Source organism: Chiloscyllium plagiosum, unplaced genomic scaffold, assembly GCF_037043375.1.
Source record: "Chiloscyllium plagiosum isolate Xiang-an unplaced genomic scaffold, Cpla_swu_hap1 HiC_scaffold_1, whole genome shotgun sequence".
NCBI lineage: Eukaryota > Metazoa > Chordata > Chondrichthyes > Orectolobiformes > Hemiscylliidae > Chiloscyllium > Chiloscyllium plagiosum.
This window is the reverse complement of record NW_028270139.1, coordinates 120112837-120125526: the sequence shown is the minus strand read 5'-3', so window position 1 is coordinate 120125526 and position 12690 is coordinate 120112837. Positions and strand designations below refer to the sequence as shown.

Here is a 12690-nt window from a genome sequence, read left to right as displayed (position 1 = left end):
CCCTCCCCTCACCTCACCCCCCCCCCCCCCCCCCCACCCCAAATCTCCCAGTACCTTCCCAGTTACCATAAAAGATGTAAAACCTGCCGGCACGCCAACCCCTCACCTCCATCCAGTGCCCCAAACAGTCCTTCCAAGTGAGACAGAGGGTCACCTGCCTCTCCAACAACCTTGTTTACTGTATTCGGTGCTCCCAATGTGCCGTTCTCTACATCGGTGAGACCATATGTAAGGGCATATGTCACCAAGCATCTCAGCCGGACCCATAAGGGCCAGCCTGACCTCCCGGTCACAGCCCATTTCAATTTCCCTTCCCACACCATCTCCAACATGACCATCCTTGGCCTCCTTCATTGTCACAGTGATTCAGACCACACACTGGAGGAATAACATCTCATTTTAAACGTATGCAGCCTACAGCCTGAAGGATTCAACATTGAGCTCTCCAATTTCAAATAACCAACCCACCCCCCACACCCCCCTCCTCCCTTCCATCCCTCTGATAGATCCCTCCTTGCAGCGACCTACCGGATTCATTTTTCCTATTGACCTATCAGGTCATATCTATCAGCTGTATTCACCCATCACCACCTCACCACTCCACACCTTTCCCCATCCACAATCCTCCCCTCCCCTTTTTTAATCTGTAACTCCCCCTACCCCCAACACCCATTCCTGAAGGGTTATACCTGATACTTTGCACTTCTCTTAAGAGGTACAGTTAGTAAGTTTGCAGATGACACCAAAATTGGAGGAGGTGTAGTGGACAGCGAAGAGGGTTACCTCAGATTACAATGGCCCATTTGGTCCAGGATCTGGACCAGATGGGCCACTGGGCTGAGAAGTGGCAGATGGAGTTTAATTCAGATAAATGCGAGGTGCTGCATTTTAGGAAAGCAAATCTTAGTAGGACTTATACACTTAATGGTAAGGTCCTAGGGAGTGTTGCTGAACAAAGAGACCTTGGAGTGCAGGTTCATCGCTCCTTGAAAGTGGAGTCACAGGTAGATAGGATAGTGAAGGCAGCGTTTGGTATGCTTTCCTTTCTTGGTCAGAGTATTGAGTACAGGGGTTGGGAGGTCATGTTGCGGCTGTACAGGACATTGGTAAGGCCACTGTTGGAATATTGCATGCAATTGTGGTCTTCTTCCTATCGGAAAGATGTTGTAAAACTTGAAAGGGTTCAGAAAAGATTTACAAGGATGTTTGCCAGGGATGGAGGATTTGAGCTATAGGGACAGGCTGAACAGGCTGGGGCTGTTTTCCCTGGAGTGTTGGAGGCTGAGAGATGACCTTATAGAGGTTTACAAAATTATGAGGGGCATGGATAGGATAAATAGACAAAGTCTTTTCCCTGGTGTTGGAGAGTCCAGAACTAGAGGGCATAGGTTTAAGGTGAGAGGGGAAAGATATAAAAGAGAACTAAGGGGCAACCTTTTCACACAGAGGGTGGTACGTGTACGGAATGAGCTGCCAGATGATGTGGAGGAGGCTGGTACAATTGCCACATTTAAGAGGTATTTGGATGGGTATATGAATAGGAAGAGTTTAGAGGGATATGGGCCAGGTGCTGGCAGATGGGATTAGATTGGGTTGGGATATCTGGTCGGCATGGACAGGTTGGACTGAAGGGTCTGTTTCCATGCTGTACATCTCTATGACTCTACCTCCTGATGCTGTCTGGTTTGCTGTGCTCTTCCAGCCTCCTGCCTGTCTACTTTGGATTCCAGCATCTGCAGATTTTTTGTTTCTCTCAATGAAGCAGCTCGAATGTTCAAAAGCTAAGCCATGGCAGCAAGCATGAGTGGAACAAACACCTCTATTCTCAGCCCATAATCCCACACTAGTTCAGACAACTTTGAAATGCAGACACATCACACTCAATGTAACACCCTCCATGCATATTATTCCAGAGGCCTACCATCTGCATCTGGCTGAGAATGGCTGTATTGTTCCTCCACGTGAGGCAGGCTACAGCTGTCTCTGCCCTCCACCAGCTCCTTTACTTTTTGCCACAATTTCTACTCACAAAAGGGAGCTCACCATACTGAGTGTATCTGTGCACTGGAGGGTGCACTCAAATGATACAACAGTTTTGCCGGCGTTTCCTCAGAGGCTGCTAGTGACACTGATGTTTTCCTACATGAGTGACCTTGTGGGAGGCTCAAATTGATCAGGAGAACTTGCCTTTGGCAGCAAAACCCTCTGCTAAGCGGAGGCTTCTCATTGCTGTTGGAGGAGCAGCATTGTACTGCACCTTGTGTACACTGATTACAAAATACTTTCATTCTCTCGTCCAGTAACTCTTACCTCCCCATCACCCACCCGGGAGTTGTGTGCAGGCTCGTTCTGGGGATTTCCATTACCACTTCCTAACCATAAGGATGGCAAGGTGGGGTCATCCTGTGCATACTTTCTCTGTTGCACGCTGCACCATTTCTCTGGTGAGGTCAAAAGAAACAAGGGCAAAACCAACCCCTCATCCTTCAACTTAGTTAAATAAGATGCAACATGCATCATTGCTGTCAGCTGCTCAACAGTGCCACAGCTCGAAGCCTTGCTCTATAGATCACTGATCACCTCAGCACAATTTTCCTACTTTCAGGAGCAGCATGCACCTTCAGGATACTCGGCTGCCATAAATGCTGATAGCTGCTGATCTGGAGGTCTATAATCTGGGTGTTGATCTGCACTCACCCACCTTACCAAAGCAAAGACGCTCCTTAGATCTATGCAGTGTTTCAATCACACCTAATTCACTTGGGAATACAGTCTTTGCCAGCCTTTCTCATACACAGTCTCGAAGATAACCTCAAGGCTACATGAGTAAATGGTGGGTAGTTCTTCCCGAAGGATAGGCCTCTGGTTTCTCTCCTGCTGATCTTGGCTTTACTGCTTTCTTCCTTTCAATAGTATATTTCCGTTGGGAGCAATTGAGTATCTCCTTAAACATCTGTCACTGTCCTACTTTTTAATGTTTCCACCCCATCCACTAGGACCAGAATGGTCCTCATAGCAATATAATTACCCTTGACTTGTTTAACTTCAAAATGCTCATGAGGAACTCTGGTTTCTCACCCTCCAACTAAATTTAAACTTCTAGCATGCTATGATCATTCTTCTATAGAGAGATCCTTACTTTGAGTTTTTTTTAAATCCCATCTCACTACACAATACCAACACAGAAATAGCACGCTCTCAAGTTAATTACTACAGATACACACAGTCCTCCCTGCGACGTAAACAGAGAAAGCTCCAGACAGCGGCTGAGGGATGGAGGCCTGGCCCAGCTTTTAGACCTACACTGATTGGAGTCACTTCACCATGGAAATCAAAAGACTGTTTGGAACATTTTTTTTTAAAAATCAATGCAAGTCCAGAATTTCCTGTAACCCATCTGACACCACCCTCTTCTTCTTGGCAGAAATTTATCATTGTCGCTTTTGTGGTGCAGGTCCAGACAGGAACGTTGCAGAAAGATAGTGTGTCAGACGAGTGGACCCCTGGAATGGCAGTAGGGCAGTAGCTGCAGCAATGACAGAGTAGGGTCCCTTGGCCACGGCGGGCCAGGAGTATGGATTCCTTCGGTGTCGGGTCATCAACTGCAGCGGTGTCAGTGCCTGGAGAGGTGTGGGGGGGTGGTGTTGTGCTCCTGGCTGCAGTAGGCCTGGAACAGGGATCTTGCACAAGTTCTGGACCTGTGTTTGTGATCCCAGCCAATGAAGATGGACTGTATTTACTTCCTGTTTTTTGTTTTGTAGCTCAAAATGATGCCAGATTGTGGCGACAGAATACTTTTCACTGCATCTCCCTAGATATATGTGACAATAAATCATTCATTCAACATATTGCTTTGAGAAAGTAAGGACTGATGATGATGGAAATCATGATTCCTCATGAAGGGTTTATGCCCGAAACACCAATTCTCCTGCTCCTCAGATGCTGCCTGACCTGCTATGTTTTTCCAGCACCACACTCTTGACCCCCATATTGTTTCAAGAGACAATCTCTCATCCATTCAGTGAGCTTTCCCTTGAGAATACCTTTGCCAATTTGATAAATCCAGTCTATATGCATATTAAAATCAATGATGACTGCTATACTTTCTTGCAATCCCTAGTATTTCTTGGTTTACACTGCACCCCACTGTGGGACTACTGTTTTGGGACCTATAAATTACTCCCACTATAGGGACTTCTTTCCTTCTATTTTTCCTTTTCACCCAAACAGATTCTACACTGTTCATATAATTTCTCACAACAGCATAGATCTCTTCCTTTACCAACAAAGTTTCCGAAACACTGGAGTACCCTTGGATATTGAGATCCAAACCTGGTCTCCCTGCAGTTATATCTTAGTGATGATCATGCACTCATATTCTATACAGTCGCTATTTGCACTGTTCACTCATTAATTTTATTGTGAATGATTCGTTCATTTAGATAAAAAGCCTCGAAGATGTTATTTTATTAAATTTCCCATACGTTTACAATTTCTTGGTACAATATGACGTTTGTACACTTTATCTCTTCCTTTTCTGATAAAACTCAAACTCCTCACTTATCTCCTCTCTCATCTTCTCTTCTAAGTTTGATTTTTCAAGTTTTTTAGTGACTGAACACTCTCCTTCACTATTTAGTTTAAAGCCCTATCTACAGCCTGAGTTTTGTGATTCACCAGGACTCAGTTTGCTCCTCTATTGTCTTGGAGAAAGGGAAGATTGCAGATACTGGAATCAGTCAAAAAGTGTGGCACTGCTAAAGCACAGCAGGTCAGGCAGCTCCTCGATTGCCTTAGCCTAGGCAGCATTCTCCTCTTTTGTAAATACTGATGAAAAATATTCACTTAACAGCTCATCCATGCCCCTGCTTCCATGTGAAAGTCCCCTTTCTGGTCTCTGATCAGCCCTACTTCTCTTTTAACCACTTAACTGTTTATATGTCTGTAGAAGACAGATTTCCTTTCATGTTAACTAATACTCTCTTCTCATTGTTCCTCTTCTGTTTTTTCACCTTCACCTTAAAGTTTCAGCATTTCTGTTGGTTCTCAATTGTGTTTTCTGCCTTACGTTCGTCATAGATACACATTTCCTTTCTAAAAGTTAATTTCTACCTCCTTTGCCATCCAGGGATTTGTTCATCCTACCTTTTGAATTAGGGGGAACCTTGACATTAACTTGAACGATCTGCTCTTTAAAAGTGGCCCACTATTTAGTGTTTTTCTCCCCACCAACACCTTATTATAATCAATCCTGCTTGGTTCTCTCAAGCCCTCTCAGAATCAGCTCTTTGCCAATTGTGTTTTCTTCCTCTGAATTAGTAAATGCCATTCTCCAACATCATCCTGAACCTTATCATACAATGACCATTTGTCTCCTAAATGTGCCCCCAGTGACACTTGATTCACACGACCAACATCATTTCTGAGCACCATGTCAAACAATGCATCCTTTCTGGACTGACGCATACTGCTGGAGGAAACACTTTCAAATACAATCATGGAACACTTCCTCTTTACACAACTAGTATACTAGTCTGTTTATGGGTACTTAAAGTCCCCCATTATAATTATTCCATAATGTTGGAATGGTGCATAGAACTAGGCATGTTTGCTAAAACCACACAAGTGACAAACTGGCCAAGACCACAACTGGAATACTATGTACAGTTTTGGAGCCCGTAATCAAAGAGAAGATGTACTGTCACTAGAGGCAATCCAAAGAAGGATCACTAAGTATGGATGGACTGCCTTATAGGGAGACGTTGAGTAGGGTCGTTACTGATTGAAATACAGAAGAATGAGAGATGACCTTAATTAAATGCGTGACAACAGCTGGAAACCCGGAGCAGGACTCAGATGATTGGAGATTAAGCCCAATGCGGGAAGACCAAGCCCAACACTGTGGTGAAGAATGTCCCCAGCTTCTGCAGCAGCATAAGAATATGCAGCCTGAAGTCTCCCCAAGAGCGAGCCAAAGTGGAGGAGATCAAGCCTTTGTAGGGACTGCAAGCCCAGCATGGCTAAGCAGTTAAGACAGACTGTCGAAATTTTAACTTTTTTCTTTAATTTTTCTACTTTGTACCTAGGTACATTGGGTGGCACTGAGACTGGCAACATTGTACATTTTTCACTGTACTCATGTACACATGACAAAATCTCAGAATTTTGTACATTCAGAATTAGGAGACTTGACAGGATACATATGGAAAGGTAGTTTCCCCTTTCGGGAGAGTTTAGACAGAATCTCAGGATATGGGATTCCAAATTTAAGGCAGAGATAAGAGGGAACGTATTCTCTCTGAGGGTTAAGAATCCGTGGAATTGTTCACCGCAGAGGATTATCGAGGCTGGGTTGTTAGTTATATTCAAAGCAGAGAAAAACAGATTTTTAATCAAGGGTTAAAGTAAGGAAATCAAGGGTTAAAAGGAAAAAGGCAGGAAGGTGCAGTCGAGGGTTTTCAGATCAATTATGATCTCATTGAATGGTGGAGCAGACTCGATGGGCTGAATGACATAATTCTGCTACTATGTCTTAATGGCCTAAAGAACAACTGAGTTGAAAAATGTGGTGCTGGAAAAACACAGCAAGCCAGGCAGCATCCGAGGAGCAGGAGAATCGACGTTTCAGGCATAAGCCCTTCTTCAGGAATGAGGCTGGTATGCCAAGCGGGCTGAGATAAAGGGTAGGGGGGAGGGGCGCTGGGAATACCTTAGTTGGAAGGAGGTGAGGGTGAGGGTGGTAGGCCAGAAAGGGGGTGGGGGCGGTGCTGAATCTGGGGGTTGGGACTGAGATAAGGTGGGGGGAGGGGAATGAGGAAGCTGAAGAAATCTACATTCATCCCGTGTGGTTGGAGGGTTCCTCGGTGGAAGATGAGGCACCCTTTCTCCAGGCGTCGTGTGGTCAGGGTCTGGCGATGGAGGAGGCCTAATTCTTGAGCTAGTGCAACAGGTTTAAAAGTCTTGCTCCCTGTGTGGACAACAGGAGGGGCATCAGCAGGGATGAGCAAACCAACCATAACACCATGGTATCGGAACCATTCCAGAGGGCGGGGGGGGGGGGCAGGCAATGCAATGTATTTGTAATTAAGGATAATATAGTCAGGGAAACTGACACTGTCCTCCGTGGCCACAGTGGAGTGTCCCAGAGCCTGTGTTGCCTGCTTGGGTGCCCGTGATCAGCATTTCCCATTTGTGCTGCAGAGGAATTTGGAGTGGGAGGGGAAGATCCAGTTGTTGTAGTCCACGTCAATGCCAATGACATAGGTAGGAAGTGGGAAGATGTTCTGCTGAGGGAATATGAACAGCTATGTGTGAAATTAAAAAGCAAAACCAAAAAAAGGTAATAATTTTTATATTACCACCTGAACCACAAGCTAATTGGCACAGGTCAAAAGATTGGTGTGGGACAAACAGAGGCGAATTAATGGGGTACAGGCATCATACTGGGGAGACAAGGGAGCTGTACCGATGGGATGGGGTCTGTCTGATCACTCTGCAACCAGTGTCAAGGTGAATCATGTAACTCAGGATGTAGATCAGGATTTAAATGAAAATAGCAGGGGCTATGAAGCAGGGGTGTCAGTTGCATGAAAATCAAAGTTACAACAGAGGGTAGGATTCCGGGGTTGATTGTTACCAGAAAATGAAAAGATGGGACAAAATGTGTGAATGTCAAATTGTATCAAAGGAACCAGAAAAGTGCAGGGAAATTCAATAATAAAGCAAACTCAAAAGGCTTTGTATATAAATGCACAAAACATTCAGAATAAGATAGGCAAACAGATGGTGCAAATCAAGGTAAGTCAATTTGATCTCACAGTCATTACAGAACTATGGCTACACAGAGATCAAAACTGAGATATTCTGTGATATCTGACATCTCAGAGTCAGGAGGGAATGGAAACGGTGGTGGGATACTACTGTTATTAAGAAGGGAAATGAGGACAGTTATGAGAGATGATGACGGCTCAAATAACAGAGTCCATTTGGGTGAAGGTTAAAAAAAAAGCAAGAGAAAGAGGAGATCATTAGATGATGTGTACAGACCCACAAATAGTAGGCAGCCTGTGGGAAAGGCTTTAAATCAAAAACAACATAAACATGTAAATATAATTGAGTAATAATTGCAATCGACTTTAATCTTCATGTTGATTTGGTTAATTAAATTGGAAAGGATAGATATGAAAATGAATTCAAAAACATTACATTCAGGATAGTTTCCTAGAGCAGTGTGTCATGGAACCAAGCAAGGAGCAAATTTTCTTGGATCTGGTAACTGATAATGCGGCAGGTTTAATAAAATGATCTGAGTAAAATATCTCCTAGGAAGTAGCGATCACTATGATGAATTTAATATTGAGTTCGGAAGCAATTTAAACTTAAATGAAGGGAATTACAATGAAATGATTCGTTAAAATCAACTATGTGGATACATTAGCAGGAATGACAGTAAACAAGCAGTGGCAGCCATTTATGGAGGTAATTCATTTCTCTGCAAAAACACATCCCAGCAAGGAGGGAACATTCTAAGACAGTGATAAACCAATCATGCCTAACCAAAGAAATTAAGGAGAATATTAAGTCGAAAGAGGAAGCATACAAGGCGGCTAAAAAAAAAAAATCACCGACAGGCCCGACAACTAGAATTGGCTCAGAATCCTGCAATGGAGGACTAAAAACTGAGATTAGGTTAACAAGAAATATTAAAATTAACAAGAGCTTCTTTAAATATATTTTTAAAAGGGGTCAAAGTGAACATAAGCCCTGAATGAAATGAATCCGGGGAGATGGTTTTTAGAAACAAGGAAATGGCAAAGGGGTTAAACAGATATTTTGAATCAGTCTTTTCAGTCCATTAATACTAAAGAATATAGGGGAAGAATTAAAATATCACCACCATCATTAGACAAGTAGTATTAGACCAACTAAGGGGACTAAAGGCAGACAAGTACCTTGGCCCTGATGACTTACACCTGAAGATTCTAAAAGCGGCATCTACAGGGATAGATGTAATTTTCCAAAATGTTGGATTCTGAAGAAGATTGGAAATCTGCTCATGTGACACTCCTATTTAAAAGTGGAGGGAAGCAAAAAGTGGGCTGAGCAGCCTAATGCCTATTGTTGAAAAATGTGTTGCTGGAAAAGCGCAGGTCAGGCAGCATCCAAGGAGCAGGAGAATCGACGTTTCAGGCATAAGCCCTTCTTCAGCTGCCTGACCTGCTGCGCTTTTCCAGCAACACATTTTTCAGCTGATCTCCAGCATCTGCAGTCCTCACTTTCTCCTAACACCTATTGTTGGAAAAGTGTTGGAATCAATTATTAAAGAAGTAATAATCAAGCAGAGTCAGCATAGCTTCATGAAAGGAATATAGTGTCTGACTAATTTATTTGAGTTGTAGAATCATATAGCACGGAAACAGACCCTTCGGTCCAATAGTCCACGTCAACCAAGTTATCTAAACTAAACTAGTCCCACTTGCCTATTTAAATGGAGAAAAACTCCTCTTCTGCAACTGTACAAGGTGCTGGTGAAATCACATCTAGGGTACTGTGAACAGTTTTGGTCCCTTTATTTAAAGGAAAGCTATTGTTTCATCAGAGGCAGTTTAGAGAAAGTTCACTATTATAATCCTTGCTTTGGAGGGATTGTTTTATGAGCAAAGGTTAAACAGGTTGGGACTCACTCAATTACAAATATAATTCTTAGCAAAACGAGGGGGGATATCATCAAGACAAAGGACTCTTAAGGGGCTTGACCGGATAAATGCTGAGAGGATAGTTCCCCTCATGAGCAAGTCTAGAACCAGAGGGTATAGTCTCAGAATAAACAAGCATCAGTTTAAGGCAGAGATGAGGAGGAATTTCCTGTCCGAGAGTTGAGAGTCTTGAAACTCCTTGCCACAGAGAGCTGAGGGCATAGTCCTGGTGTATATTTAAGGCCGAGACAGATAGATTCTTGATCTGTAATGAAAACAAGGGATATGGGGAAAATACATAAAATGGACACGAGGAATATCAGATTAGCCATGATACTACTGAATGGCAGACCAAGCTCAAGGGGCCAAAATGCCACTCCTTTTCCTCTTTCTTATGGCCTTAATGTAATACAATTCCAATTTAGGATGGCGTGTGGTTAGGATGGGAAATTGCAAACAGTGGTATTCTCTTGCATCTGCTGCCTATCTGGTTCTAGGTGGTAGAAGTAATGTGTATGGAAGGTGTTGTTGAAGGAGCCTAGTGCATTGCATCAGTAGATAACACAAAGTGCTGTCTCTGTGTCGCTGGCGAAGGGAGTGAAAACTGGAAGTATCAATGGGGTGCATATCAAGCAGACTAAACATAGAAACCAGGAGCTGTAGGTGGCCACTTGGCTCTTCCAGTGTGCTACACCATTCAATAAGATTATGACTGATCATCTATCTCAACGCCGTATTTCCACTTTCTTCCTATACCCATCGATACCTTTAAAATCTAAAACTTTATCTTTCTCTTTCTTGATTATACTCAGTGACTTGGGCTCCACAATCTCCTGTACTTGAGAATTCCATGAGTTCATTCTCCACTGAGTGAAGTAATTTACTCACATCAGCCCTAAATGGCCTGCCCCATATCCTGAGACAAAATCTTCTGGTTTTAGCCTCTTCAGCTGGGGACAAGCCTGTACCTAGTCTGTTGGGCCCCGTAGGGAAAAGGGGTGAGAGTTGAGATATGGAAATGAAATAGACATAGTTAAGCTAACCACAGTGAGGGCTGTGGTAAAAAAAGTTATACTGGAGACATGAATGAATAAGATGGTATTATTAGAACAGATGCAATACAGATGGAGTAATTGGGAGAGTGAAACAGAATTGCTACAGTAAGCAAGATGTTGGACTACAAGTAGGGCAACAAATAAACACAAATTTTATAAACAGGAAAATAAGACTAACTTTACAGCCAGCAGAAAATTCAGAAGGAAATATTTTTAAATCAAAACTTATACAAGAGCACTGCCAATTACTTGTGGAACCGAAGGCTATAAAATATAAAAAGGAAGTGTAGAATATTTGCATAGGCTAACTAATAAAAGGCCTTATGGGATTCCACGGAAATAGCATAGGTTCCAACAGCAAACAATCTAACATTTCAGGAAGAGGGAAAGGAAATAACAGTCTCCATCACAATCTCAAACATCCTTGGATTTGGAAGTTCTTTTTCTAGAAAACTGGAAGGCTTCCAATGTAACACCTTGATTGAAAAACCTCATCATGAAAAGGGTGGTGGACACAGATGCAATAACAAAACTTTCAGAGAGGAACTGGATAAGTTCTTGGAAAAGGAAAAAGGCAGGGATGCGAGATTAGCTGAACAGCTCCTTCAACATGTTGACCCAGGCACAGCACTTATCAGGCTGTGTGTAACTAATGTGCCTCGCCACCACTTCACATCATTTCAGAGTCAGCACTTGAAGCTTGCTGATAGTATCGTAATGAGGCTGGCCGTGAAAACATTTTGGAGGCTCTCACTGTCAAGATTGGACAGGCAATCAATTGCTGAATCCACCAGCCATTCACTGTGACATAAATGGAAAACAATCTGGAATGCCGTACCAGAAGGTATAGTGGAAATGGAATCTACTATAACGATTCAAAAGGAAAGTAGATTAAATGTGTGAAAGAAAATGTAATTAAAAAGTTTTTGGGAAAGGGAAAAAGAAAGCCAACTAACATAATAGCTCAGAGAGCTAGCATTGCTATAATTGGCCTAATGGCCTCACTCTGAGCTGTAAAATTTTATAATTTATTTTCATCTTCCCCGATTAGATCCCAAAGTGGTGTACCAGACTTCAGCCCTAGCACAACTAGTCCTTATTGTAAAACATTTGGGACTGACAGTGAGATTTATGTTTACAAATTTTACTGCATTGGAGCATACAAAAGAAAAGCAACACGTTTAAGACTTATCGATCAATATTTTGGAGACATTCAACAATCTTTCTCCAGTAATTATCCACAAGGCATTAGTATCTCTACTGAATTAGATGAACAAATTTTTGAGGTTGTTCCAATTTTTGAGTTTTCCTTGAGCTAATTCTCTACTAGGTCCACTAATGCATTCTGCCAATGCTCTGGGGGAATTACAGGAATGTTAGTCACAAAGATTTTGAACAAACCTGGTGTACTGGGCTAAATATTTGTTCCAAGGTCTGTTCTTGGTGTAGGGCTGAATTATGGATCTGTAACCCAGAGGGATCTGCAGCAGGACACTGGAGGAGAATAGGAAGGATGATCAGTTAAGATGCTGCCTTGAGGTACTTATATTTAATTAGGAGTAGTCTGCAACCCTGCAGTGAAAGGGCCAGTGGGAGTACTCGAGAATTTGCAATAAAGTGGATGAATAACTCACAGAGAGAGATAAACAGGTAAACAGTGGGACATACGGAGAGGAGGGTGCCCAGGGATGGGAACAAGGACCCTGAATCTAAATAAAACAAACTATGGAATGAGGTACAAGGCAGCTACAATAATTTGGGATACATTACTTAAGGGGGATCTGATGGATAGGTAATAGCAAACTTTTAAGTAACGTGAAAGAACTGCAACAGCTGTTCATTTTTGACTAGCACAAAAATAAAATGGGAAAGGTGGCCTGACCATGGCAAGGTAAATTAGGGAGAATATTAGATCTGTGGAAGGGCATGCAAATTGGCCA

The 12690-nt window shown here is 42.7% G+C and overlaps 1 protein-coding gene across 4 annotated transcripts in view; it reads right to left on the bottom strand.

Annotated features, from left to right (window-relative positions):
• Nucleotides 1-12690, bottom strand: part of LOC122543231 (interleukin 11 receptor subunit alpha) — an 89616-nt gene that overhangs the window by 66034 nt on the left and 10892 nt on the right. Inside the window, exon 1 of one of the 4 annotated variants that reach the window (XM_087990233.1) lies at nt 12152-12223. The exons of the other annotated variants lie outside the window; for them this stretch is intronic. The gene's annotated coding sequence lies outside the window, so the exon portion shown is untranslated. Of the gene's footprint in view, nt 1-12151; nt 12224-12690 lie in introns of those variants that run through there. 4 annotated transcript variants of the gene reach the window in all.